General features: G+C 45.5%; 1 pseudogene; it reads left to right on the top strand.

The window, feature by feature from the left end:
* Positions 1-19,746: 19,746 nt before the first annotated feature.
* On the top strand, positions 19,747-23,305 carry LOC136534979 (tubulin beta-1 chain-like; annotated as a pseudogene).
* Positions 23,306-26,040: the final 2,735 nt, after the last annotated feature.

The raw sequence follows: 26,040 nt of genomic DNA, 5'->3' as shown, positions 1-26,040 counted from the left end.
TGAGCAAAAATGATATCTTTTAAAAATGTACCAAAAATGAAAGTTGGCCAGAATTTAATTCTCTACAACTTTGCTTTTATGACCAAAGCCAAATTCTTTCTAGATTTTGAATTGTAAATTCAAAGTCCAAGTTTAACTCAAATCCTAATTTTTGGGAATTTATTTTTGAAGCCAAATTTCGAATTAATTTGAATACAACCTTGCTCCAAAAATTTGAACTAAACAATCCTAGATGATTTACAATAGTAGCCAACCATGTTTTACTAACCTAGCAAGCAAAATCAGGGCAAAACAAGTCTAACAAAGGTATGCAACATTCAGGTTTCACACATGTTTCAAATGTTTCGAAGTAGTGTTTCAATTGTTATTTACATGATTAGGCATGTATGATTTGGATGCTTGATGATGCATGATATGTATGATTTGCAGTGACTAAATGCAGGCATAACACCGAGGTGTTACAGACCGGTTGCAAGCGTGAAGGGCAAGTCAAAGGCTTTAGAGTGATGGACCACGTGGCGGTGAAGCTTGAGCAAGACTTGGCGCCGATGGACGATGGCAACGGTGAAGAGCAAGTAAAGTCAAGATCGATGAACCAATATGATCACGTGATGATATGAAGTGGATCATATCATTGTTGATCGTGTTGGTGCATGTGTTGCATCGACATTGGAGGAGATCGAATGGAATGCGCAAGGCAAAGGTATAACCCAGGGCATTTTATTTCACCAGTCATTGGTGTGTAGACGACTGGGTTCTTGGTTTGCGATCCTATATGATGCAATGTGCGTAAGTGCTTATGCAATCGGTGCATCAGATGAGATGAATACAATGGATATGTTTGAATGCAAGGTAGTCCACATCATCCAAGAAAATATACTACAAACACATGTCATCTACTGCATTCTCTTCTACTACTAATATGTTAATTCAACACATTTTATTAAATGCTTCAAAGATACACCAAAGCTTTACTAATTTCTTAAATCCCACAAAAATCAACACTTAATTAAAACCTAATTAATAATAGGTTTGAATAGCAACCTCTATTTTTCTTGCTTAGAAAAATCTTAGAAAATTACTACAGCATAGTACTACCCTAAGTAGTTTACTAACAGATTTTCATGATATTTGAATGAGTGTATTAGCCTACACAAAAATAACAAGCTATGTCATGATTTTGTACATGAAAATACTTTGTACTGTGAAAAGTGTCAAACAACAGAGTTAGTATTTTTCCTATGTTTTTCATAGCATACAATGACTGTACAAAATTTATCACATGCATGTTCTATACAAAGTTTGCTCTCTAGCTAAAATAACAAAAATCAGCCATTAAAGGTACTTGAACTACACCTCAAAATTTTCCCACCACACATGCATGAAACATATTTTTCCTAGGAAATACATGACATAAGAAGATTAACAAACTTGGAATCATATTTTTCTGAAGCCTATAGATTTTTCTACATATTTTTCAAGTTATCAGCAATATTCATGATTAAATAAAATCCTACAGAAAAGTATTTCAAAAATGACATGCAATAATTTTCCCTAGTAGATCTGATGATAAGGAACCTAGACAAATTTATTTCAATAGATTTGGAGTAACTTTGTGTATCCAAACATTTTGTAAACCATTTCTATTTTCAAATAATAAAGAATAAATTGAAAACAATTCCTTCAATCGCTACTAGGCTAGCCCGCTGGAATCAGCTGGCCCACGGCCGCTTTTGGCCTGCACGGCCTGAGCGCAAGGGAGGGGAAAGACGGCCCAGTAGGGCATCGGCCCACGGCCGTTCGGCCTGGCCGGCTGTGGCAGGGGCTACACCGGCGCTTCCGCTGGCGCGGCGGCGCGGCTCGGCCACGAGGCCGGCGGCCATCTCCGACCATGGCAGGGTGAGCTGGTGGGCGCATGCGATGTGTGAGAAGATGGCGAATGCGGTAGGGTAGCTAGGCGGGGCTGGAGAAGAGAAGGAAGAGGCCTTCCATGGCGGCCGAGCACGACGGCGCCATGGCCGGCGTGGCGAGGCTTGAGACGGCTCTACCTGAGCTCGGTAGGCGGTGCAAACACGAGCACAACTTGAAGGAGGGCAAGGCAGAGCTGCGGGCGCGTGCTTGCTGGCCGAGGTGGAGGAGCCGCGGCGAATTTCGCCGGTGGGTGCGTGGCGCGGCGAGCGGCAGAGCTGTGGGCGCGCGGTGCTTGCAGAGAGGCGAGGCAGCGCGGAAGTGAGCCAGCGAGCGCACTGGCACCAGCAGGTGTAGGCGGGCGCGTGGGCGCGGGCGCAGGCCGGCTGCGACGCGCGGCGTCGTCGACGGCGCATGGCCGTCACGCGGCGGGCGAGCTCTGCCGCGGTCGGGACGCGCGGCGCGGCGCGTCAGCGGGCAGGCGCGCGGAGGCAGGCCAGGCGCGGCGCGGCGCTGGGCTGGGCTGAGCCGAGTGAGGCGAGGCGCGCGCGGGAGGCTGGCTGGGCCGACTTCGGTCGTGGGCTAGAAGTGAGGCGGCGGCCCGCGAAGGAGGGAAAAGCCTTTTTCATTTGTATTTTTAAGGAATTTTTAAATGCCATCTTTCAAATATTATTTTGAGCAAGAAAATGACATCTTTTAAAAATGTACCAAAAATGAAAGTTGGCTAGAATTTAATTCTCTACAACTTTGCTTTTATGACCAAAGCCAAATTCTTTCTAGATTTTGAATTGTAAATTCAAAGTCCAAGTTTAACTCAAAATCCTAATTTTTGGGAATTTATTTTTGAAGCCAAATTTCGAATTAATTTGAATACAACCTTGCTCCAAAAATTTGAACTAAACAATCCTAGATGATTTACAATATTAGCCAACCATGTTTTACTAACCTAGCAAGCAAAATCAGGGCAAAACAAGTCTAACAAAGGTATGCAACATTCAGGTTTCACACATGTTTCAAATGTTTCGAAGTAGTGTTTCAATTGTTATTTACATGATTAGGCATGTATGATTTGGATGCTTGATGATGCATGATATGTATGATTTGCAGTGACTAAATGCAGGCATAACACTGAGGTGTTACAGCCCTCTCCCCTTATAAAAATCTCGTCCCGAGATTTGGGTTACGAACCATTTGTTATAAAATCTTCATAAGCTTTTTGTAGATACTCTCCTGTTTCCCAAGTTGCATCTCCCTCATCATGATGATCCCACTGTATCTTGTATGTTTTCACCACACTATTCCGAGTAGCACGTTCCTTAGTGTCTAACACTTGGACTGGATGCTCATGATACACCGAATCTGATTTGAGTTGGATACCTCGAGGTTCTATTCTTTCCTCCAGAACATGCAAACATTTCTTGAGATGTGATACATGGAAAACTGGGAAAACGGTACTCATTGTCTCAGGTAACTCTAATTTGTAGGCTACCGGACCTCTTTGTTCCAAGATCTTATATGGTCCTACGAATCTCGCGGCAAGCTTTCTTCGGACTCCAAACCTTTTCTTCTTCATTGGCGTGACTTTCAAATAAACATAGTCACCAACTTCAAACGCAAGGGGTCTCCTTCTTTTGTCTGCGTAGCTTTTCTGCTGAATAATATGAACTTTCTTCTCGGCTTCTTCTACAAAGTCAATGCCATAATACCTTCTATCACCAGGCTCGACCCAATTTAATGGTGTTCTACATTTTCTGTCATATAAAGCTTCGAATGGAGCCATCTTGATGCTTTCTTGATAACTATTATTATAAGAAAACTCAGCTAACGGTAACCATGACTCCCATGATCCCTTAGAAGACAATACACAGGCTCTTAACATATCCTCCAAAACAGCATTCACTCATTCAGTCTGACCATCTGTCTGAGGATGATAAGCGGTACTATAAATCAAACTAGTTCCTAAGCCTTTGTGTAAGTGTTCCCAAAAGTGAGCCGTGAACTGTGAGCCTCTATCAGATACTATGGTCTTTGGTATACCATGCAACCTCACAATTTCTGCGATATACTTCTCGGCATATTGAGGTGGTCGATAATCTATTTTGACAGGCAAGAAATGAGCGGTCTTGGTAAGACGGTCCACAATTACCCAAATCGAATCATGTCCTTTTTGAGTAGTGGGCAAACCCGTGATAAAATCCATACTTATATCGTCCCACTTCCAACTAGGGACTGATAAGGGTTGCAACATACCGACAGGTTTCATGTGAATTGCTTTCACTCGACAACATGTGTCACATCTGACAACATATGCTGTAATTTCTTTCTTCATTTTGGTCCACCAATAGCGAGATCTTAGTTCTTGATACATCTTACTACTTCCGGGATGGATGGATAGCTTAGAAAGGTGAGCTTCATCCATGAGTTTATTCCTAAGCTCTCGATCCTTGGGAACCACAAGACGGTCGTCAAACCACAACACGCCCTGTTCATCCACTTTAAAGTGTTGAGACGGCTTTTCTTTTATTTTCTCTTTGATGTGGAATATTCCCTTGTTGGTTTTCTGGCCTTCTATTATCTTACTCTCCAAAGAGCAACTAATTTGAATACTATGTAATACAGCAGGATGCATTAGATCAAACCCATCTTCAAGTAATGGCTGCACATTCAAGTAATGTGACTTTCTGCTCAAAGCATCTGCCACTACATTGGCTTTTCCAGGATGATATTGCACATTCAAGTTGTAATCCTTGATCAATTCCAACCATCTGCGCTATCTCATGTTTAGCTCTGGTTGGGTAAAGATGTACTTAAGACTCTTGTGATCTGTGAAAATGTTGCACACATTACCAAGTAGGTAATGTCTCCAAATTTTTAGGGTGTGCACAACTGCAGCAAGTTCAAGATCATGTGTTGGATAGTTGACCTCGTGCTTTCTCAATTGATGTGATGCATAAGCAATGACTCTCCTTTCTTGCATAAGAACATAGCCCAATCCAGTCTTTGATGCGTCGCAAAACACATCAAATGGTTTCTCGATATCTGGTTGTGCTAGAACAGGAGCAGTGGTCAACAGTTTCTGCAAAGTGTGGAAAGCTACTTCACACTCCTCTGTCCACACAAACTTGTGATCCTTCTGTAGGAGACTTGTCATTGGTTTGGCAATTTTTGAGAAATCTAGTATAAAGCGACGGTAATAACCGGCTAGTCCTAAGAAACTTCTAATCTCAGGGACCGTGGTCGGTGCTTTCCAATTTATAACTTCTTGCACCTTACTTGGATCGACTGAAACCCCATTCTCTAACAGAATGTGACCAAGGAAAGGAACTTCCTTCAACCAGAATTCGTATTTGCTAAACTTAGCATACAGTTGATGATCCCTAAGTCTGGTCAAGATAGTTCTCAGATGCTCTTCATGATCTTTCTCGTTCTCGGAGTACACTAGAATGTCATCGATGAACACTACCACAAACTTATCCAATGCTGGCATGAAATCTGTATTCATCAAAAACATAAAGTATGCAGGAGCATTTGTCAAGCCAAAGGACATGACAAGATACTCGTACAACCCATATCTGGTGGAAAATGCAGTTTTTGGTATATCCTGTGGCCTAATCTTGATCTGATGATAATCGGATCTCAAATCTATTTTTGAGAACACCTTGGCCTTGGATAATTGGTCAAACAGAACATCAATATGTGGCAAGGGATATTTATTCTTGATGGTCACAGCATTGAGTGGCCTATAATCTACGCACATTCTCAACATGCCCTCTTTCTTCTTTTTCACAAACAAAGCGGGACATCCCCATTCAGACTTGCTTGGCCGAATAAACCCCTTTTTTGATAAATCTTCTAATTGCTTCTTCAGCTCAGCTAACTCATCTAGAGGCATCCGATAGGGTCTCCTTGAAATCGGAGCTGTTCCAAGGACTAACTCAATTCCAAACTCAATCTCCCTATCCGGCGGAAGACTAGGTAGCTCATCCGGGAATACATCCGGAAATTCACACACTACCAGAATCTAATGAATAGGAATGATCGCCGTAGCACATGTAACACTTATAAGGTCTGTTCTCCGGGGCAATGGTACTTGGAAAGTGCCCTCACCTAGGGGATCCTTAAGGGTAAGTACTCAACTTCCAGTATCTATGACTGCTCCCTAATCCTTCATCCAATTCATCCCTATAATGACATCCAAAACTAATCCAGGCATAACTATCAAGTTCACTCGAAACTTCATGCTACCTAATTCAAGGGTTGCCCCTCGAACCATCTGGTTGGTCAAAACATCAGCCCCTGCTGAACTTATACGGTACCCATAACCCAATTCTATGCATAGTTGTCCATGTTTCTGTGCAAATGCTTGACTCATAAAAGAATGCGATGATCCAGAATCAAATAGAACAACTGCAGGGTTTTCGTTGACAGGAAACTTACCAGCAGTGACGGGCTCTCCCTCTAGAATTTCATCCACTGTCGTACTATGCACTCTAGCATTATAAGTCTGCTACTTCTTCTTGGGCGGGTACGGACAAAACCTCAAAAAATGGCCGGGTTGATCACAGTTATAGCAGGGTTCTCTCACTGTCCTGGCAGATCCCACAACTCCCTTAGAACTGCCTTGTACCGTAGTTGCGGCTGCTTTGTTGGGCTGTACTACCATCTTGTACGGCTTCTGAGGTTCACGGAAATTCTGACTTCTTGGCTGAGGTGGCCTGAACCTAGCGCCAGGTGCCGATGGGCGATATGGAGGACGACCTCCCATAGGTGCTCTAGCTTGCGACGGACCACCTTCAAGGGCTCTCTTGCGTGTCTTGGCTGTAGTGCTGGCGTTGTTATTCTTCTCCTGCTTCAGATAGTCACTGATGAAGTCATTGAATCTGACATGGTTGTTGGTACCAACATGCTTCATCATTTTTGGATTGAGTCCCCTCTTAAAACTGGCTATTCTTTTAGCATCTGTGTCAACCATGTCGGGAGCATAGCGACACAAGTTGTTGAAGGCATGTAGGTATTGCATCATGGTTTTGGTGTCCTGGTTCAATGCCAGAAACTCTCCCAACTTCATTTCGGTCAGCCCGGGTGGAATATAGACTCCATGGAAGGCCTTAGCAAACTCTCTTCAAGAAATCTGAGCATTTGGAGGGAAGGTGGTGCGATGGTGCTTCCACCACATTCCCGCCGGTCCCTGCAATTGAAGTGCAGCATACTCCGTTTTCAGAACCTCAGTCATCCTCAACACACGGAATTTATCTTCTATCGTGTTGATCCATTCCTCAGCATCGAGTGGCTCTGTTGCTTCCATGAATACTGGCGGCCTGGTGTCCATGAAATCTTTAAGGCTGCTATATTGGTTCACTCCCATGCCACCACCTTGATTGTTACCACGTTGAACATTGTTGGCGATGGTGCATAGAAAATCTTCCATGTTCTTCTAGGATTGTTCCGCGTTGCACTGACTCCTGAGCAGCTGTGCGAGGAACATCTCGGGGGTAAACGGGGGAGGAGGTGGAAAATGTGGTTCATGGGGAGGTTCATTGTTGTTGCCATGGTTTCCACCACCACCACCACCGGTCCCCGCACCGTTAGCACCGGTCTCAGCGGCCTCATATGTGGTTCGGCGAGTGTTTGTTATCTGCATTTTTCAGCAACAAGTAATGATTGAGTGAAGCTGTAATAATTGCGAGTGAAGGAAAAATTATGCCATACTGAATTTACTGGAGAGAATAAATTCATACAATAAAAAAGAGGCACAACAATCGCATCTCAATTAAAACAACAGCACTTAATCAAATTACTTCAACGGCAAACATCACGTCCATACAACCAAATTTGCCAATATACATACACTGGACTTTTTATGCGTTCAGATATCGCATTCGAAATCAAATTCCAACCACATGCCAAGTCTCATACGTTCAAAGCAACATACAATAGGTTACATGCCAACAAAAGAAAGGTCATCGCGACAGGTCCTAGATACTAGCGCAAGGCAACTAGCCTACTCCTCAGGGCCATCGTCGGGATCGGAGACGTCACCATCGCCTCCAGGTGAAACTACAGGCTCATCCTAGTTGTCGTCATTGATGTCCATGCCAGCGGCGTCTGGTGGAGCATATGGGCCAACCCCATTGTAGAGCGCGTGAAACTCCTCGTGCAGGTTGCCGTTATATTTCTCTAGCTCATCGACCCTCTGCAGCAGAAGGTTTCTTGCGTTCCAGGCATCATTCCTTTCCTGAACCAACTGTCCAATCATGTGGTCTGCATTGTTGTTGGCTTGAGTCAACATATGCACTCGCTGCATAGCTCTATCACCTCTCTCAACCGCCTGATCTCACTGTAAGTTCATATCAGCCAGCTGCTCCTGCAAGTTAGCTATAGCACGTGCCTGTCTCTTCTTCTGCTTTCTCCCCTTGAGCTTATCCTGACCACGCAAGCTAGTTAAAGTCCAGTAGGTACTCTCGAGACCCTCATACGCTCTGATGGTGGTGAACATAGCACTCATTGCCTGGTTGTCGCTAGCCTATCCTTTAGCTGGACCTCTGACCAATGCACTTCCCTAAGGCTGAACCCAAATGGCATCACAAGGATCATCCCTAGGAAAAGTGCCAGCTAGAGCTGCTGCAAGCTCACTGGGAAATCTGCTCATAATGTCCCTAATGACACGGAAGGCTGCTCCCTCTGCACCCTCAGCTGGAGTGCGACCCTCAAACTCCAAATGCCAACCATCCCAATCTGGAGCATCACCGAGAGCAGGAACCGTGATCTCCACCACTATGAGTCCATCCTCTACTAACTATCTCTCATTCCAAGAGTACACCGGCTCTTGACCCTCTGGGTACCCCACATCATGGAGCACTCTCCAAAGCAAAGTTGGCATGCCAAACTCGCTCAAGAAGGTGTCCGTGGTGCGGTGCTCCCTTAGGGCCAATGGACATCAATGTGCTCTTCCTCCAGTGGACTTACAGGCGGTCTGCTTTGTACGGGCCATCTGTAGCAAAAGTTCTTTTATTACCTCGGGGAAACATATTTTTGGTGATACAACTTTTATTAAAATGAGATAATCAATTTATAAGGGGAGGAATGCATGACATGAATGAAATGCACAAGTAACATGATGTATGTACGTGCCGTACGTTCTCACAAACTTAGGAATAATAATTTCTAACGATGAATTCAGTGGCATACAAACGATCTCTCAAATACGTAGCTAATACGTTTTACACGATAGCGTTGTTATGTACCTGCAGAAGATTCATTTCAGCCCAATTCCCAATGAATGCATAAAAGCAGTAAGGTATTATCTACACGCTCTACACGAATCCCCAGATACGTGTACAACGGTTGTAACTACCCGAACCATCGTCCTATTGATGGCATCGCCTCAATAGACGGAAGACCCATACATGAGATACCTTTGTAAAACACGCGTAGAACATGTAATTACTCCAGCATCATATAAGCATTCACCCTAGATCAGCGGTGTATCCGATCATGCTCTCACAACTCACACTTACCAAGGCGTAGAGGCAAATGATCCATACATTACCACTCAAACAAGTGGCACTCATACAATAGCACGCCGTATGAGCGACGAAAGAGAAATATGATGTAAGAACCCTAAGTCAGTACTTAATTAAGCCACCTAAAGTCCTTAACTGGGCATAAAGGATATGATCACTGGCACACTTTATATTTTGAAAATCACATTTTTCAATTGCCTTTTTGTTTTAAATACACTTGTGAATAGTAACACGCTAAACCATGCTCTGATGCTAGCTGTATCAGAACCGACCAATTATACGAAATTAAGTAAGAAAATCATCCACCGAAGCAGACGATTTAGCAAACTTAAGCCCGTATAACCCGGTAGTCCGTGAAATCACGAAGGATTTCCAACTAACTTCCATTCCAGCCAAGATCGTAATAAGTTTAGCGGTCACCATCACATATTACATAAAAGTTCGCAATCTCAGATACATCAGAGTTTCAACATAGTTATTACAAAACTAGTTCGAATAAAAGTAGCAGAAGTCATTTGTTCAAACCACACACACTCACGCGGAGTTCAAATATAGTGCCAGCGAATGATCATCTCCAACAAAAGCATCAGACGAGACATAAGGAATGACCATGCCCATGGTCCTAAGCATCACCCATCGCAGGATACAGGCAGTTGATACAATAGCCATAATACATCTGCCCATCTGCAACAAGTGGGAATAAAACCCTGAGTACGAGAAGGTACTCAGCTAGACTTACCCGACATAACCGAAAATAAATGACACCAAGGATTATGAAGGGCTTTATAGTAGGGTAGCTGACTCATTTGCAAAAGAAGCATTTTTAGCATTTCAAAAACCTTTCTAAAAGCATTATTGTCGAGTTAATTGTTATTAACCTGTCAACTAGATTTGCACCTATACTAGAGTAAACATGTGATTAAGCAGATAATGATAACCAATGATCATTAAACAACTTCCATACTATCATATTCATTATAACTATCCAAGTGTTCCATAAACATTTACTACGATGAAGTAACTCAAGTCAAGTGCTCACTATCTAGGAGCGATGGCGATTCAAATCGATTCCTAACCAGCTAGTGATTTATTCCTTACACAAACCTCACTCACCCACTAAAGTGAGATATTGATCACCGAGTCAACTTTCTAGGTATCTCGAGTTTGCCAGGAACCACATGTACCCGGGGGCCGACCGACTGCACTTTGGTCTTATCATCCCGCCCCCGTGTCCTACCACACCTGCTCCGGCACAGTGCGTTGCGGGCAATCTACTCGGCCCAAAAAATCTCCCAGCTTCGCGGTCGAAAGGTACTTTATCCAGCCAGCTAAATGTAAGGCATGCGTTCAACATGACTCGAGGCCCAACAACGGTCGGTCCTTAATCGACACAGACGGAAACACTACAGTCCAAAACTCTACAAGTCTCCATCCGGTCTCAACTTCATTTAACACTTAGTTATACCATGACTTCATAGTCATCCAAGCAGATCCAGATAACCACCTATAGCTCGCAGGTGATAGGAAATCACCTGACTTCTACCGGTCTAAGCCAGCTAAGCATTGACTCGACTGTGGATACCAGGGTAACAAGGATATAGTATAACAAAGGTAAACAAGGTATAATGCAGCAACGGTTGCAAACAACTCCTGAACGTAATGCATCAATTAAAGTAAAGCATTTAATTAATAATTGCAAACCGGGAGGAAATGCTCTGGGGCTTGCCTCTCTCGAAGGAGCTCGGACGGTGATCGGGGCACTCCGGAAGTTCCTCAACATCCTCCTCGTCGGCTTCTGGCACTTCCTGCTGCTGCACCTCGAGCTGCTCCTCGGGCTCCTCGGGTATGATGACTAGGTTCTTGGTTTGCGATCCTGTATGATGCAATGTGTGTAAGTGCTTATGCAATCGGTGCATCGGATGAGATGAATACAATGGATATGTTTGAATGCAAGGTAGTCCACATCGTCCAAGAAAATATACTACAAACACATGTCATCTACTGTATTCTCTTCTACTACTAATATGTTAATTCAACACATTTTATTAAATGCTTCAAAGATACACCAAAGCTTTACTAATTTCTTAAATCCCACAAAAAGCAACACTTAATTAAAACATAATTAATAATAGGTTTGAATAGCAACCTCTATTTTTCTTGCTTAGAAAAATCTTAGAAAATTACTACAGCATAGTACTACCCTAAGTAGTTTACTAACAGATTTCCATGATATTTGAATGAGTGGATTAGCCTACACAAAAATAACAAGCTATGGCATGATTTTGTACATGAAAATACTTTGTACTGTGAAAAGTGTCAAACAATAGAGTTAGTATTTTTCCTATGTTCTTCATAGCATACAATGACTGTACAAAATTTATCACATGCATGTTCTATACAAAGTTTGCTCTCTAGCTAAAATAACAAAAATCAGCCATTAAAGGTACTTGAACTACACCTCAAAATTTTCCCACCACACATGCATGAAACATATTTTTCCTAGGAAATACATGACATAAGAAGATTAACAAACTTGGAATCATATTTTTCTGAAGCCTATAGATTTTTCTACATATTTTTCAAGTTATCAGCAATATTCATGATTAAATAAAATCCTACAGAAAAGTATTTCAAAAATGACATACAATAATTTTCCCTAGTAGATCTGATGATAAGGAACCTAGATAAATTTATTTCAATAGATTTGGACAAACTTTGAGTATCCAAACATTTTGCAAACCATTTCTATTTTCAAATAATAAAGAATAAATTGAAAACAATTCCTTCAATCGCTACTGGGCCAGCCCGCTGGAATCAGCTGGCCCACGGCCGCTTTTGGCCCGCGCGGGCCAAGCGCAAGGGAGGGGAAAGACGGCCCAGCAGGGCGTCGGCCCACGGCCGTTCGGCCTGGCCGACTGAGGCAGGGGCTACGCCAGCGCGGCGGCGCGGCTCAGCCACGAGGCCGGCGGCCATCTCCGGCCATGGCAGGGCGAGCTGGCGGGCGCATGCGATGTGCGAGAAGATGGCGAATGCGGTAGGGTAGCTAGGCGGGGCTGGAGAAGAGAAGGAAGAGGCCTTCCATGGCGGCCGAGCACGGCGACGCCATGGCCGGCGTGGCGAAGCTTGAGACGGCTCTACCTGAGCTCGGCAGGCGGCGCAAACACGAGCACAACTTGAAGGAGGGCAAGGCAGAGCTGCGGGCGCGTGCTTGCTGGCCGAGGTGGAGTCGCGGCGAATTTCACCGGTGGGTGCGTGGCGCGGCGAGAGGAAGAGCTGTGGGCGCGTGGTGCTTGTAGAGAGGCGAGGCAGTGTGGAAGTGAGCCAGCGAGTGCACCGGCACCAGCAGGTGTAGGTGGGCGCGTGGGCGTGGGCGCAGGCCGGCTGCGACGCGCGGCGGCGTCGACGGTGCATGGCCGCCACACGGCGGGCGAGCTCTGCCACGGTCGAGACGCGCGGCGCGGCGCGCGGAGGCAGGCCAGGCGCGGCGCGGCACTGGGCTGGGCTGAGCCGAGCGAGGCGAGGCGCGCGTGGGAGGCTGGCTGGGCCGACTTCGGTCGTGGGCCAGAAGTGAGGCGACGGCCCGCGAAGGAGGGAAAAGCCTTTTTCATTTGTATTTTCAAGGAATTTTTAAATGCCATCTTTCAAATATTATTTTGAGCAAGGAAATGACATCTTTTAAAAATGTACCAAAAATGAAAGTTGGCTAGAATTTAATTCTCTACAACTTTGCTTTTATGACCAAAGCCAAATTCTTTCTAGATTTTGAATTGTAAATTCAAAGTCCAAGTTTAACTCAAAATCCTAATTTTTGGGAATTTATTTTTGAAGCCAAATTTCGAATTAATTTGAATACAACCTTGCTCCAAAAATTTGAACTAAACAATCCTAGATGATTTACAATAGTAGCCAACCATGTTTTACTAACCTAGCAAGCAAAATCAGGGCAAAACAAGTCTAACAAAGGTATGCAACATTCAGGTTTCACACATGTTTCAAATGTTTCGAAGTAGTGTTTCAATTGTTATTTACATGATTAGGCATGTATGATTTGGATGCTTGATGATGCATGATATGTATGATTTGCAGTGACTAAATGCAGGCATAACACCTAGGTGTTACAGACCGGTTGCAAGCGTGAAGGGCAAGTCAAAGGCTTTGGAGTGATGGACCGCGTGGCGGTGAAGCTTGAGCAAGACTTGGTGCCGATGGACGATGGCAACGGTGAAGAGCAAGTAAAGTCAAGATCGATGAACCAATATGATCACGTGATGATATGAAGTGGATCATATCATTGTTGATCGTGTTGGTGCATGTGTTGCATCGACATTGGAGGAGATGGAATGGAATGCGCAAGGCAAAGGTATAACCTAGGGCATTTCATTTCACCGGTCATTGGTGTGTAGAGAAGTTTATGACCGGGTTTAGGATAGATGGCCGTACTATCAAGAGGGGCAAACTTGTTTGCATATCGGTCATCTAGTGCCACTCGAGTAATTTAACTTTGCATTGTCGCTAGGATCGAGTGGCGTGGCAAGTTGAGTGGCTAACATCCTTTGGGAAATGATTGTGAAAATGCTAACACATATACACATGGTGGTGTACACTTGGTGGTGTTGGCATATTTACAATGGAGGTGGTGTTTGCAGGGGTGAGATGGGTTTGGGTCCCTTTCGGGAAAATGGAATGCCGGTTTTCTATTGCGTTGGATGCAAATTCTTGTGGTTGTCACATTGGAGCAAGGGTGATGAAGTTAGAAGTGAAAACGAGTTGGTCACGAAGACGCTGGCGTCGGTCAACTGACCGGACACTGGGTCTAAAAGCACTAGACGTTGGCAGGCTACGTCCGGTCAGGCTGACGTACGGTGACGCAGAAGCTGGAGTGTGACCGGACGCTGGGCTGCGTCCGATCAAGTGTGACCGGACGCGTCCGGTCGAGGTCGGTACCTTACTGGAAATGACCGGACGCTGGGGGTTCAACGTCCGGTCAGTTGAAAGCTACTGCGTCCAGTCAAGTCAAGTGACCGTTGGAACCGGGACACGTGGTCGTCTGCGGGCGACCGGACGCTGAGGTCCAGCGTCCGGTCAACACGACCGGAGCGTCCGGTCGGCCTGATTTTTGCCCAGTGAAGGGGTAACGACTAGTTTAGCCTTTGGGGCTATAAATAGAAGTGGCCTTCGGCCATGGCTGGTGTGGAGCACCTTGGGGGACTTTGTGTCCTTGCTTGAGAATGCTTTGGAGCCCTCCATCTCACACATACTTGATAGCAATCATCTGATTGTGTGAGTGAGCGATTCTAGTGCGATTGCATCGTGAGGTTGCATCGAGTGGCACTAGGTGATCGAGTTGCAAGCTGGTGGTGCTTGTTACTCTTGGAGGTTGCCACCTCCTAGATGGCTTGGTGGTGGTCTCCGTCGAAGCCCGCAAGAAGCTTGTGCGGGGCTCCGGAGAAGAGCTTGTGAGGGGTACTTGTGCTCGCCCCACGGGAGCCACGAAGAGCAACTCTAGTAAAGTGTGTCATTGAGCTACCCTCACTAAGGGGTAGGTTCTTGCGGCGCCCGACGTGTGGGCTTAGTGGGTGATGCTAATTAGCCACCAAACCACCAAGTGAGCGGTCGACACAACGGGAACTAGCGTGTTGGCAAACACGTGAACCTCGGGAGAAAAATCATCGTGTCAACCTTGTTCTTCCTGTTGGTTTGCATCCCCATTACACAAGCTTACAATTACTTTTATACATATTAAGCTTGTGTAGTTGCTCTTGTAATTAGATAGCTTGTGTAGCTTGCTAATTACCTTCTTGCTTGTATAGCATAGAAGTAGCTCCCTTGCGTGGCTAATTTGGTTTTAGTAACCATGTTAGTCACATTGCTTAGTTTGTGTAGCTAAGTATTTGTGCTCACTAATTAGGCATTGGTTGCCTTGTTATTGAGCATTGCTAGTGAGCTTAGTTAGCTTTGTGCTTTTGCTTACTAGCATGTGTAGGAGCTCCCTTGTTGCTTAAAGTACTAGTGGCATAGGTTTGTGTAACCTTGCTACTAGAATTGTTTAGGAGAGCTCTAGCTAGCCCGGCACCTTAGTTGCATAATTAGTATCTTTGGAAGGTGCTAGAGAACATATATAGAGGGGTGTTGTCTTGGCTAGACCAATAGTTTTAATTCCGCACTTGTTTCGGTTAGCCAACATGATTAATTTTAGAAAAGACTATTCACCCCCCCTCTAGTCCGCCATCTCGACCCTTTAGAAGGGACAAAGTCCGAGGGCGTCGAGGGTAGGAGGTGCTCGAACGATGCTAGGTGCTCCATGCTCAACATCGAACTGGTGTCGGCGTTCCATCTCCGCTTCGTAGCACACGACCCTGTTGTTTTCGATGCGATCGCGGGCGTCGATATTGGCGTTGATGTGTTCACGAATGTCATGCGACAGGGGTTGATTCACCTCCTGGTTGGCATGGCGATTGATACCTCGGCTGCTCGGTGGACGAGGTGGGCGTCCGACCTAATCGGCATATCCTTCGTAGTTGCCCCTGGGACCTTGATAAAGGTAGGGGTCATCGGCTTGGTGTCGAGGGTGCTCGGAGCCCTGATGTTGACTTCCTCTATCGAGTAAGATTGATCAGGATGGCAGATCTCATTGACTTGAACTTGAGCCACCATGATGTGCGCCTAGATCTTCTCGACTTTCTGGAGTCTATGGGAGCTTCTCTAGCTCATTGAAAATGATGACGAGATTGGCGCTTGGCGTCTTCTGCACCGGTTGGTTGCCCACCATGTCGAATTCAGCCTCTAAGTTGTGACGTGCGCGGTGCGGGGCATTAGGGTCCCCATCAGCCCTATAGGTAGATTCTTCATCTCGATGCCGCTGGCGATCAACGTTCCTTTCCAAGCGGGCATCGTGATCGATGGTGGCTTCGTCGTCTCTGTTGATGCTGTCGTGGCTGATGTGGTAGATCCTGCCCCCAAATCCTAGCAGAAAAGTAGGGTAGGTTAAGATGGTTTCAGTCGAGCCCTAGGAATACTCATCGGGGCTCTCCTCTAGGATGCTGTGGAGGGAGTCATCTAGAAGCTGGCGAATTGACACCATGTTGACCACGGGAGCGGGTCGACCTGCCTCAGGCAGATCGATCATGTGGAGGTCGTCTATGTGGTCGCGCTCGACGTGGTCGATGAAGAGGTGGTGTATGGAGTTTTGATATGCGGATCCCGTGCCCACCAACTCGAAGGGATAGGGCCTCAGCATGTTCTCCATCGGGGCCTCGTAGTCGGCCAAGCGTAGACCGATAGCTAGGAGTGGTTGACATTGCACCATACGCCCTTCTAGAGTAGCTGTGATCACTAGATCTGAATCTTGCCACCCCAGATGTCATGGCCAAGCAGATCGCTCGGTCGTATTGGCTCGGCGATCTTGGGGCACTGGGACTTCATTGCTCGCATTAGACCGATCTAAGACCAAGTCTACGAGGAGCTAACATTCCACTAAGTGATTTGTGACCCGATCGATAGATGCGATCAGGTCATCATTGTCGATGGATCTTCTAACCCAGCGATGAGACACCGAGATCGAAGATGTTGTCACAGATGTTGGCACGATCGGCGTAGGGTGATTCTGCACCACTTCCATGATTTCCTCGACGTCGTTGGCGTCGATGACCTAGGTCATAGATCCGACCATGAAGGTCTGACCTAGCTCGGGGAGGATCATGGAGCTCGAGAAGCAGACCATCTGGCTCACCATGGAATCAGCACGCACACCCCCTACCTTGCGCACCACTATCGATGAAATTCGGTCAACAATCTACCGAGGGGTATGCCCATAATAGTAGATGAATTGGTGAAGGTGTGCGCGATAGGAGCCGGACAGTGACACAGAACGTGTGGAACAATGATTAGGCAGGTTCGAGCCGTCTGCTTGACGTAATACCCCACGTCCTGTGTCTTTGGTGGATTGTATATTGATATGAGGTGAAAACGAGGGGGTCCCTACCCGCCTTGTATAGCTCAGAGGGTAGGGTTACAGGTCGATTGAATCTAGTCCTGATCAGTTACAAGATATCTGTTTATAAGGAATACAACATCTTGAGCATATCCGATCAGATCATCCTTGATCGTCAAGGATCTTCACGTAGCCCTACGAGGCACGCCAACCTATGCCATGGTCCACCTAGCATAGTCTTGTGGACTGGGCCTCCCCTAGCGGCTCGGCCCATGTATAGCCCTGTGGGTATCGGGGGTCATACCCCCGCAATAGTTTTGTTATATCCTTTGCAAGACCAACTATACGTGGGACTTGAGCTTATTCAACACTACTTTTCAGCCATGAAACAGTGTTTTACTCTCACAACATTTCAGCATAAGCATCAACATAAGCTAAATTTCAGCATAAGCGAACAGGGTGAATCAACTTGCTCGAATTAAGTGACGCATTCTTGTAGGTTTTTGAAAATAATAAAATAAAATCAATTCCTTCCATTTTTATTACTTGCCACTAACCTTTTATTGTAGCGACTATGGCTATCCAACTTTTCCTACAAAATGTCATGAAAAACTAAAGTATCTAAAATCTTTCTTAGGGGAAAAAACCTTATCAGGGCATTTTCATCTGTCTTTCTTAAATTCACTCTCTAAATCTTTATTTAGAGTTAGATTCTAATTAAAATAATATCTACATCTCACAACCCTCTAATAATTTCTCTATATCTTTTTTGTCACTTCGAAGAGCCAGTTTCGCTCTCTATCTTTAGCGAGCAAGAAACGAGGAATATAGGATGACGATATTTGGACGTCTAGTTAAAGACACCATTGAAGGAGATTTTTTCACCAATATATATATTCCTATCAAAACGAAAGGAAATAAAAAGATTCTTAGAGTTGCTCTCAGAATTATTGTAATAAAAATTTAGTCTGAAATGTCAAGCAAACAAAAACTTAGAGAAGTAGATATCAATGGCCCTCTTAAATCCTAATACCAGCATACTGCATGTCTATGGATAATACATAATATATGCCCTTTAAAGTCCACTTAGGCCAAAAGGTCCAACTTAGAATTGCACCGATCAAAATCATATTGCGTTAAAAAACCCCACTTTAGTGTACCTATGCCAATGATCTAAAAATCCCAAAATCCTTACTCCACATTCTAAATTACAAGTCGTTTTTGCAGTGTTTTAAGGAAACCTTCTCTAATTTTAACTATTTTTTTATAGAAAAATACACACATCTACAACATCAAATAATATTTATTAGATACACCATGAAGTATATTTGATAGTGCTTTTATTTGATACTGCAAATGTTAATATATTTTTTATAAATTTGATAAAAACATTAGACAAGTTTGACTTAAGGCGAAACTAAAATAACTATAAATTTGGAACAAATGGATCCTTGGCCTTTTAGTGATTTAGTAAAAAAACATAGTATTACAATAATATTTTTTCCAAACATTATGATCCGCTCCCCCTCTAAAATAAGTGGATTTCACTTTTCAATAAGTTATAATCAATGACCAAACATATAAAATTATTGATATTTATAATGCGTCATAAGTATCAATAGCTTAATCATAAAATATATTTAATAAATCTATTTAGATATATAATCGTGTATTTGTATAAACATTGTCCAATTTATGATTGATTAGTTCCTTGGAAAAATGAGATTTACATCGTGTTAATGAAGATCACTCTTTGGTCTTTATTACTAAAAAAAGAGGGTGATATAGTTTTTTAAAAAGAAAAACATACTATCTCCGTCAAAAAAATACAATTCTAGCACAGTGTCTCACATATTAATACCTTAAGTTTAACCAATTATAAATGAAAAGTATCTATTTTTATGATAACAAAAAAATATCATTAGATTAATTACGAAATATATTTTCATAATAAATTAATTTAAATCTATAAATGTGAAAATTATTATCTAAAAATTTGATCAAATTTGAAGCACTCACAACCCATGATTACGGAGGTACTAACGAACATTCGCGAGTGCGGTGGTGCCCCCCGCGCTCTTCATAGCCTGTTCGTTTAGTCATAAACAATCGTAAATTTTTAATCAGAATAATATTTTTCTATCACAGCAAATTAACCAGCGATAATAATCCACAATACTATACGATGATTTGAGCCCAGCCGAACAGGCTGCCAGTCTCCAGCCACAGCCCCAGCCCCGCACCCGGTAATGCAGTCGGCTCTCACCGCCCGCATAAATGCCCCCTCCTACAAGCAATTTCAAATTCCCCAGCCGGTATCCTCACCCGCACACGCTCACAAGTCCACGCCTTCTCCTCCCAGTAAAACACCAACACCCCCACCCGCTCCCTCCGTTCGTCCCCAGCCGCGCGCGGAGCCTGCTCCACCCTCGCCTCCATACCTCCGTCTCCCACCGCTCCCCAAGCCTCGCCTCGCCTCGCCGCGTCTTTCTCCTCCTCCGCCGCCGCCATGAGGGAGATCCTGCACATCCAGGGCGGGCAGTGCGGGAACCAGATCGGGGCCAAGTTCTGGGAGGTGATCTGCGACGAGCACGGCATCGACCACACGGGCAAGTACGCCGGCGACTCCGACCTCCAGCTCGAGCGCATCAACGTCTACTACAACGAGGCCAGCGGGGGCCGGTACGTCCCGCGCGCCGTGCTCATGGACCTCGAGCCCGGCACCATGGACTCCGTGCGCTCCGGGCCCTACGGCCAGATCTTCCGCCCCGACAACTTCGTCTTCGGCCAGTCCGGCGCCGGCAACAACTGGGCCAAGGGCCACTACACCGAGGGCGCCGAGCTCATCGACTCCGTGCTCGACGTCGTCCGCAAGGAGGCCGAGAACTGCGACTGCCTCCAAGGTACTGTCTGTCGTCGTCCTCGTAGATCTGGTCCTTCTGTTAGAAATGCTGGTAATTTGGTCGCGGTCTGGGGGTCGTCAGCCTGCGGATCTAGTGTAGTTTCTATAGTTAGAATGACATGTTAGGATGTTGTGGTTCGCGGCTCGTAGATCTAGCCGATTTGTTGGCTTGCATTGAAACCTATGTAGATCTGGGCGTTTTTCCTCGACATTTTCGAGTATGCATTCTATTTATGCGGTTACTTGGATGAAATGCTTGGTTCGGTTTCCCCTAATCATTGTTTATGCGGTTCAAAGTACGGAGATCCAGTGACTCCTTAATTGCCCGAGTGGTTCTGGTAGTAGCAGCAAATTTGTTCAATTGCCGCCTTCAGGTGGTGTTTAAATCCAGGAGATAAAGTTTAGAGGTGTCACATCGGGTGTCACGTGGGGGGTGTCACATGGGAGTGTTGGGAGTGTTCGGATAGTAATAATAAAATAAATTACACAAGTCCTTAGTAATCCGCGAGACGAATTTACTAAGCCTAATTAATCCGTTATTAGTTATTAGCATATGTTTACTGTAGCACCACATTGTCAAATCATGGACTAATTAGGCTTAAAAATTCGTCTCGCAAAGTAGTCGCAATCTGTGTAATTAGTTATTTTTTAGTTTATATTTAATACTCCATGCATGTGTCCGAACATGAACATAAACGTTAGGGGGAGGAAGGCATGGTTAGACTTTATTGTTATGGTCCTTCGCCACAAATTTGGCCAGTGCCTGTTTTGGTCTTCGGCCCTTTCGTACTACTAGTAACTGTGAAGTATTTATTGAGTCATTTAACTTGTGAGAGATGAGCTTATATAACTGATGATTTAACTTTAGAGATGTTATTAACCAATTTTCTTTACTTTGGCTGTGCTGGACTTCTATGTTATTTGTGTTCTGTTGTGTATGAAAATCGTTGCAAATGGCTGTGAGAAAATTCATCTGTCAGGCTAGTAACGTAGCTTACAATTCATCTTGGCTAGTGGTTACTGGAGGATATTTGCTTGTGGTTCATGTTAGGGTGTTGCATTTTGCTAGGTTTGTCCATCTTGATGTCATCTTATTATCTACATAGCAACTAGAATCTCGGTTATTGGATATTTTGTGTAAAAAATGCTTTTGTCCGTTTGAATTATGCTTCACTTGTGAAATTGTATGTGAAATAATTTTTATCTTCTATTCTGCAGGATTTCAGGTTTGCCATTCATTGGGTGGAGGTACTGGCTCTGGGATGGGCACCCTGCTCATCTCAAAAATCAGGGAAGAGTACCCAGATAGGATGATGCTGACATTCTCAGTTTTCCCATCACCTAAGGTGTCTGATACCGTGGTAGAACCTTACAATGCTACACTCTCAGTTCATCAACTTGTTGAGAATGCTGATGAGTGTATGGTCCTTGACAATGAAGCTCTTTACGACATCTGCTTCCGCACTCTGAAGCTTGCTACACCAACTTGTAAGTTTGTATTGCTACTTTGCTCAGTCACTGCACCCACAGCTTTAGTATTTATTGATCATTGATTTCATATCTTGGTGCAAAGAGTGGATTGTAGTCATCTTCGTGTGAAATCCTTTGACACAAATCTATCTCTTGGATGTGTCTTGTGATGCTGCAATGAATTACATGTGCCCTGTTCGCTTGGCTTATAAGCCGTACTTTTTCAGCCAACGAAGAGTATTTTTCTCTCACAACAAATCAGTCAACAGGACTTTCAGCCATGTCTTATCAGCGAACAGGGCACATTGGTCCTTGTCTACCATTGCTGCATATTTATTGCAATCATGCACTTGATTGAATTAATGTGTATGTTGGGCACATGCATCTCACTAGCATTTTGACACTGTACTATCTGTTCTTAAGTTTGCTTTGCATTACAGAATACAATGATGCCTGAGATGACCATTTCATGATTCTCTGCCTTGTGCCTTGTTTCTTGCATTTGTTTCTGCCATTTCGATATAAATCTGAATCTTGCCTTTTTTATGTTTTTCCAGTTGGTGACCTGAACCATCTCATCTCTGCAACCATGAGTGGTGTTACCTGCTGCCTGCGGTTCCCAGGCCAGCTGAACTCTGACCTCCGGAAGCTTGCAGTCAACTTGATACCCTTCCCTCGCCTCCATTTCTTCATGGTTGGCTTTGCACCACTGACATCAAGGGGGTCCCAGCAGTACCGTGCCCTCACTGTCCCCGAGCTGACCCAGCAGATGTGGGATGCCAAGAACATGATGTGCGCAGCTGACCCACGACACGGGCGCTACCTGACAGCATCAGCCTTGTTCCGTGGGAAGATGAGCACCAAGGAGGTGGACGAGCAGATGCTGAATGTGCAGAACAAGAACTCGTCCTACTTCGTGGAGTGGATCCCGAACAACGTGAAGTCGAGCGTTTGTGACATCCCTCCCAAGGGCCTGAAGATGGCGTCCACATTCATCGGCAACTCCACCTCGATCCAGGAGATGTTCAGGCGTGTGAGCGAGCAGTTCACGGCCATGTTCCGGCGCAAGGCTTTCTTGCACTGGTACAACCGGGGAGGGCATGGACGAGATGGAGTTCACCGAGGCTGAGAGCAACATGAACGACCTGGTGGCTGAGTACCAGCAGTACCAGGACGCCACGGCGGACGACGAAGAGGAGTACGAGTACGAGGATGAGGAGGAAGAGGTGGCTGCCTAAGCCACCGGCCCATGTGGGTTGTGGTGTTATTACTGTTGCTCTTAATCTGATGCTTGCGGTGCCCTTAGGTTATTTGTGTTGATGGTGTGATGCTGCTGCGAAACTGTGAGATTAGTTTTAAATGTGGACTTGATTACTTCTAGATCATGGAATTGTCAATCCGATATTAGATGTTTTCTATGTTTTGGTATCTTTCGCTGTGCTACTTGGCTCAGCTTGTCTTGTGTTGAATTTGTTAGATAATGCAGCTATATACAACATTCATAGGTATCGGTAAGGCTATATGCATCTTTTGTATTCTCTCTTAATCTGTCTTAAAATGTTCATAGTTCAATTGACCTAGCCTAAGTAAACCTAAATGTACACCTCAAACTTCTGGCTTGTCATGGCATGCTTCATGGTGCTCCAACTCATGCACACCTCTGATCATCAGCTCATCAGAAAGATACTGACTGATTATTACGGTTCAACTGCTTTCTGACATGACTCAAGACTGGTGACGATTCATATCACACATGACTCGATTCTATGAGAACTATGACATGATTACTAGGATCGGCGAAGATACTCGAGAGGCCGAGCGAGACGAATTGGGCTGCCTGAACTATGTCAGGGGTGCACTTTTCATGGGTGAAAACTGAAAGCTGAAAACTCCTGCATGGAACAAGCGGCGAGGGTTCAGTCAGTCTGGTCCTGTGGGAACTTGAAGCGCTCCTTCCGCCGTTCCGCGGCTTCTTCCTTTCTTGTGCGTCCTCGATTTCTCTCGCCCTGTTTCCATCACGCAGACGGATGAACTCCTCCTCCAACTTGTCGTACATCTCCTCGAGTCTACAGAGGCGACTCTGGGCTCTCTCCAGCTCCAACTCCAAGACGTTGGTGGTCTCGGTCAGAGCAGCGCTCTTCTCCTGGAGACGGCTCTCCAGCTCGGCAACTCTGCGGGAGCAACAGGCGCAGCAGCCGAGGCGCGAGGCGTGGTTGCACCCCGACAACCGACATGGAGGCGGGGCTCTCGCCGCCGCCGCCGCATCGGCTCGGCCGTGGCTCTCCCGTCTCGCCGCCGCCGGGGCGGTCGTCGTCGTTGCCCATGCCCACGACGCCATCGCTCGCCAACGCCGAGTCCTCATCTTTGTTGTCCGGCGTCGAGGCGGGGGCCGCTTCGATCTGTTTCCGGCTGGTCATCGTCGTCGTCGTCGTCGTGTACCCGCGGCGTGTGGCAGCGCGGGCAGGAGTCGCGCCCGTGGGCGCAGCCGGCGTGCAGCGCGTGGAAGCAATCGTATATGACGAAGGACTCGTCGTCCCAGGCTTCCAGGACGCCGCCGCATCCGTCGCCACCGATCCACCAGCTCGTCATCGCACGCGCGCTCCATGTCGGTCGCCATGTTTCTCGATCGTGTCGTTGTTCGTATTTGTAGGCGTGGGATGTAAAAGCGTCCGGGTTCGAATACGATTTCGGCTTCCTCCTTTTGATTACCTCTCTCGATTTAAACTGCCTTTAGATTGGCACGGAAACGCCTTGCATCAAAGTCGTTGTAGTATAGTGGTGAGTATTCTCCGCCTGTCATGCAGACGACCCTGGTTGGATCCCGGCAACGGCGTCTTTAGTTTTGTTCTTTTAAATATTTTTCTTTTTCCAGATCGGCAGTATCAATGGGATGTATAATCGTGCTCCAATGGCGAGATGTTCTCTCTTGTTTCCCCCTCCCCCCTTTTTTGGGACTCAAATCGTCAGTACCCACGGATGTGCAACTGTGATTGTGTTAGTTTTGTACGTATGTGGGTATGTGATTAGGATGTACGAGATTGCACATAAATTGCTTGTTATTATAGAGGTACCCCACTTTAGTCAGGTTGCAAGACACAACAGAAGTTCTTGTACTAGCGGCTTACTCAGTCCATGTCCATCCAATCCAAACTATACATAGACCCCAAAGGAAAAAGAAAAAAAAAACTGAATGAAAGAGGCACCAGTCCAAATTATTGGAGAACAGTTCTCGCAAAACAGACAGAAGTACAGAACACTAGCTCCGGCCTGGGAGAAGATTTACAATTTGTGAAACCATCAGATGTTTTCATTTGGAAGCTCCACGACTGTCACATGCAACTCAGCTCATCCAACACTCTGGCATGGCAGCACATGCGTGCTCAGAGTGAAAAGCTGAACAAGAAAACTAGAAAAAGCAGCAGAGGCCTCGACCCTCGAGCTGTATAATACTCTATCCGTCCCAAAATAAATATCATTATCGCTTTTCGAGAAGTCAAATATTTTTAACTTTGATCATATATATATAATTATTAATATTTATAATACATAATTAGTTTCATTAGGTAGATTGTTGAATATGTCTTCATAATAAACTTATTTTGAGATATAAATGTTGCACACATTTTATATAGGGAGAATTGGTTTCATAGCATTGAAAGAACACGAGATTCAGAAAATACCATCGAAAGTTCATCATACCGTAAAATACCATTGAAAGTGAATATCCATTCTGCAATCTAGCACTCCGTTAGTTTCGCTGTTAACGTCGTTCGTTGGCATCCGTCCGTGGACTCCGCTTCACTAAAAAAACGACATGTACGTCGCGTCAACCTGAGCAGGCCGCCTGCAGTGGTGAGCCTCATCCCACGGACGTCGGAGCTCAAGCCCGGCGCCTATCCTTGCCTCGAACACTGCCGCCGAGCACTCCAGCGCCAACGCCCTACGTTGCCGGAACCGCGCTCACCCCGGCTCGCCGAAGCCGCCGCCGTTGGAGGTGCAACCGCACTAGCCCGCGACTCTGCCCGCAAGCAGCCAGACGCCGGAGGTCGCAGCCACGGGCACCAGGGCCTGCCCGGAGCTCCCCACACCGGAAGCCGAGTGCGGTCAGCACGGAGCACCCGCACGCATCGAAGCCGATGCTGTGCCGGAGGCCGGAGCTTAGCGCCACCGCTGCTCTGCATTCAAAATCAATCAGGGTGCAGAAGCATCGATCTTTGGTCATTTGAACAGGGTAGATGCCTCTGTCGTGCTGGACCGAGTGGTGCCGGTGCCGGTGCCCGTGCTGTTGCTGCCGCCTGTCGTAACGG

This window comes from Miscanthus floridulus, unplaced genomic scaffold (genome assembly GCF_019320115.1).
Source record: "Miscanthus floridulus cultivar M001 unplaced genomic scaffold, ASM1932011v1 os_2463, whole genome shotgun sequence".
NCBI lineage: Eukaryota > Viridiplantae > Streptophyta > Magnoliopsida > Poales > Poaceae > Miscanthus > Miscanthus floridulus.
The sequence above is the reverse complement of the archived record's forward strand: the minus strand, read 5'-3'. Positions and strand labels throughout refer to the sequence as shown.